The 4,618-nt window shown below is 45.9% G+C and overlaps 1 non-coding gene across 1 annotated transcript; it reads left to right on the top strand.

The window, feature by feature from the left end:
* Positions 1 to 1,881: 1,881 nt before the first annotated feature.
* Positions 1,882 to 1,958, top strand: Trnat-ugu. Its single transcript has one exon. It is a non-coding gene; the product is annotated as a tRNA-Thr (tRNA).
* The last annotated feature ends 2,660 nt before the right edge of the window (positions 1,959 to 4,618 follow it).

Below are 4,618 nucleotides of genomic sequence, written 5' to 3'. Positions count from 1 at the left end.
TGCGAAAATATTTTGTTGATGCCAGCTTCCATAGGGAGTAACGATCATCATAATAAAATAAGGGAAATTGGAGCTCGCACGGAAAGATATAGGTGTTCCTTTTATGCCGTGCGCTATTCGAGAGTGGAATAACTGAGGTTTAGTGTAAAGGCATTTAAATGTGATTTGCAGAGTATCTATGTAGGTGTAGATTAGATGGATATTGACTGACAGTTTGTCAGAGTACTGACAGATAATTTCTACGTGACGTATGTGCTTTGGTTCACATTGTCACCATCGTGTTAAGCAACTTTGTCCATCATGCTACGTTTTTTTTGTGAGATTTCCTTCTGACTTCGCTTTGGTTGATCCAGTGTTGATGCGACTATTTCTTCTTCGGTGCTATAGTGAGAAAGACTTCACTTTGAAAGTCTATTTTTGACGAATTAGTGGTCGTACTTACCTAACCTGTTAGTACAATCTTCTGCCGACTCAGGAGCTATATGTCACAACTTGGCTTCAGCTGTCGAAGTGTCCTGCCCTATCGTAGGATGGCCGTTCACAACAGAGACACATCGACTGCTGTTGTCGCCTCTCCTAATGTACTGTCTGCACAGGTAAAGACCAAGATTTTTGTGCGCACACTCACTGACAAGGGGACCTCAAATGGCGCTACCAGCCAGTCTAGGCCGTCATTCTTTGTCCTGGCTTCCTAAAAAGGTTCGCCGGCCGAAGTGGCCGTGCGGTTAAAGGCGCTGCAGTCTGGAACCGCAAGACCGCTACGGTCGCAGGTTCGAATCCTGCCTCGGGCATGGATGTTTGTGATGTCCTTAGGTTAGTTAGGTTTAACTAGTTCTAAGTTCTAGGGGACTAATGACCTCAGCAGCTGAGTCCCATAGTGCTCAGACATTTGAACCAACCTAAAAAGGTTCAGGATGGAAGGATATCCTGCAACCATCAACAACGTAATATGATGTCACTCCATGAGGTTTGCAGATATGTTTTGGATTTAGACGCGAGCTGGGAGGTAGCAGTCCAGTGAGAGGCCGCCGGCCGTCGCATTCACGGCGGCAGAGGGCGGCGTGCGTCTTTGACAGAATTATCCACGCTCGGGAAAGTATACATTGCGTGCTGAGTTCAGCGAACTCGCCCTTTACTCACCAATTGGCGAATATGAATACGTAGTTCATACAGAGGACGCCGTACAACCAACTGATATGTTCTCCGCAAAGCGTACCTTCATTATACAGTGGTGTAGAATGAACTGTGACAGAAGCCCGAACAGTAGGGGACTGACGTACTAGGACATGCACTGATACCCTGAAATAGTGGTATGTAATCTAATGTATAAGCCATATAGTATATGCCACGAGTTGTAACTCTATATACTATCGCATGATCATGTGCTTCTTGTATTTTTTAGCACTGATGACTGCTAAGCGCTAGCCATAGTCTAGATTTGCGTAATAAAACCTTATAGAAAGGTATATGAAGATAGTAAATGTTCTCGAAAGACCAGATGCCACTGATGACCGTGCAGCTTCTCTAGAATAAATGATAATTAATTGAAACCCTCAGCTGCCGACAGGTGTTGTTGATATATCTCAATGGGGACAGCTGAAAATGTGTGCCCCGACCGTGACTCGAACGCGGGATCTCCTGCTTACATGGCAGACGCTCTATCCATCTGAGCCATCGAGGACACAGATGAATAGCACGATTGCAGGGACTTAACCCTTGCACGCTTCCCCTGAGACCCACATTCCAAACTGTCCACAATCTACATACGTAATGTACCTAATAGACATTTGCCCATCCACTCATTACTCGCACACACTAAGGTGACAATTTCCGTAAGAGCAAGGGAAGAGTGCAAGGGATCAGTCCCTGCACTATTTATCTGTGTCCTCGGTGGCTAAGATGGACAGAGCGTCTGCCTTGTAAGCAGGAGATCCCGGGTTCGAGTCCCGGTCGGCACACATTTTTAGCTGTCTCCATCGAGGTATATCAACAACACCTGTCGGCAGCTGAGGGTTTCAATTAATTATCATTTGCTGATAGAAATGAACCACTAATTGTTGTGCTCTCTCATCTAAAAAGCTTACAGAGGTTTCTCCGAACGACAGACCGCCCACACAAATGACGTGCCCCGTGCGATAACATTGCAGTGTTACTCAGTAGACACAGGCGAGTCCTTTGGCTAGTGCCGACGGGCCTCTGACGCCTTTATCGTAAAGACTAAGATGACAAAGTTACTGGAAGTTACTGTATGTCCATCCTTCTGATTATAGGTCTGAGGGACTTCAGCCGTTCACTTGTGTTAAAAAAGGGAACACCTACAGCTGCCTTTACGATGTTATTTATTATTTGGCTAAAGGTTTCGGTGCTTCAGTGCACCATCTTCAGGCCTTAGTTGACGCTGAGGAGATTAACTCGAGTCGTATACACGATTCATCAGTGGCCGACATCTATGAACTGGTTTCCGCGGACTACCTATAACAGAGATGTTGTGTCCCCAACTCCAAACTGGTAGTTGATAGGTGGAGACACAACATAGTTGTTACAGGTGGCCTGCGAAAATCAGTTCATAAATGTTGGCCACTGATGAATCGCGTATACGAATGGAGTTAAGCCCCACAGCGTCAATTGGTAGCTAAATAATAAATAACATCGTAGAGACAGCTGTAGGTGATCCATTTTATTACACAAGTGAACGGCTCAAGTCTCTCAGACCTCCAATCGCTAGGATGTACGTGCAGAATCCAGGGAACTAGGCGACATTGCTGGCCTATAAGCCATCAGTACATCGAGGAAGCAATGATGGAAATAAAAGAAAGGTTCAGGAGTGGAATTAAAATACAAGGTGAAATGATATCAATGATACGATTCGCTGATGACATTGCTATCCTGAGTGAAAGTGAAGAAGAATTAAATGATCTGCTGAACGGAATGAACAGTCTAATGAGTACACAGTATGGTTTGAGAGTAAATCGGAGAAAGACGAAGGTAATGAGAAGTAGTAGAAATGAGAACAGCGAGAAACTTAACATCAGGATTGATGGTCACGAAGTCGATGAAGTTAAGGAATTCTGCTACCTAGGCAGTAAAATAACCAATGACGGACGGAGCAAGGAGGACATCAAAAGCAGACTCGCTATGGCAAAAAAGGCATTTCTGGCCAAGAGAAGTCTACTAATATCAAATACCGGCCTTAATTTGAGGAAGAAATTTCTGAGGATGTACGTCTGGAGTACAGCATTGTATGGTAGTGAAACATGGACTGTGGGAAAACCGGAACAGAAGAGAATCGAAGCATTTGAGATGTGGTGCTACAGACGAATGTTAAAAATTAGGTGGACTGATAAGGTAAGGAATGAGGAGGTTCTACGCAGAATCGGAGAGGAAAGGAATATGTGGAAAACACTGATAAGGAGACGGGACAGGATGATAGGACATCTGCTAAGACATGAGGGAATGACTTCCGTGGTACTAGAGGGAGCGGTAGAGGGCAAAACAAAAACTGTAGAGGAAGACAGAGATTGGAATACGTCAAGCAAATAATTGAGGACATAGGTTGCAAGTGCTACTCTGAGATGAAGAGGTTAGCACAGGAAAGGAATTCGTGGCGGGCCGCATCAAACCAGTCAGTAGACTGATGGCCAAAATAAAAAAAAAAAGCCATCAGGGTGTCCTGATGGATCCCCTGAGGTGAGCTCTACAGCTCCCTCTAGTGCCGTGGAAGTTATTCCCTGATGTCTCAATAGACGTCCTGCCACACTGTCCCTTCTTCTTGTCAGTGTTTTCCATATATTCCTTTCATCGCCGGTTCTCTGGAGAACTGCCTTATTGCTTATCTAATCAGTCCACCTAATTTCCAATATTCTTCTATAGCACCACACCACAAATTCTTTTCTTTTCCGGTCCTACATAAGTTGCGGGAAGTTTCTGGAAGGACACCGTTTAATAGGCCGGAACTCTGAATCTTTGGGATCGACGACGTGCCATAGGGCGGCAATGGGAAGTTGTTGGAATCCGGAGTTCGGATAGGTTAGCGTTCAGAGTGTTTCGGATTGGCGAAATCAAGTACACGGTCCCGGACTGGCCAAAATGGTAGTTTTGGTGGACTTACATCGAGAAATATCAAGAGAGTAAAATATCGGGCACTTCTTCGCTTGGTCCGCAGCTCGTGGTCTGGAAGCTAGCGTTGCTGCTCCTGGATCATGGGGTCCCGGGCTCGATTCCCGGCCGGATTGGGGATTTTTCTCTGCCCAAGAACTGGGTGTTTGTGTTGTCTTCATCATCATCATCATCATCATTTGTGAGAGTGACTAGATTGGACTGTGAAAACAGAATGATCTGTGTAAAAATTGGGACTTTGTATCGGCGCTGATGACCGCGCAGTTGGGCGTCCCACAAACCAAACATCATCACAAACTTCTTCGCTGACAGCCACAGAAAGCACTTCTTCACCGGGAGCCATACTACACGGACTTGGTCGTCGAGGCACAGAGAACACTCTTCTTCACCTCGAGAGGATACGGCAATTCACGAGCAGACGGGCCGCGCCATGCTAGCGTCCGACCCTGCCTGCGGTCTCACCGTGCCTCGTCTCGCGCAAATGATGTAAGTGCCGCAGCCA

Source organism: Schistocerca piceifrons, chromosome 5 (genome assembly GCF_021461385.2).
Source record: "Schistocerca piceifrons isolate TAMUIC-IGC-003096 chromosome 5, iqSchPice1.1, whole genome shotgun sequence".
NCBI lineage: Eukaryota > Metazoa > Arthropoda > Insecta > Orthoptera > Acrididae > Schistocerca > Schistocerca piceifrons.
This window is presented reverse-complemented; position numbering and strand designations above follow the sequence as displayed.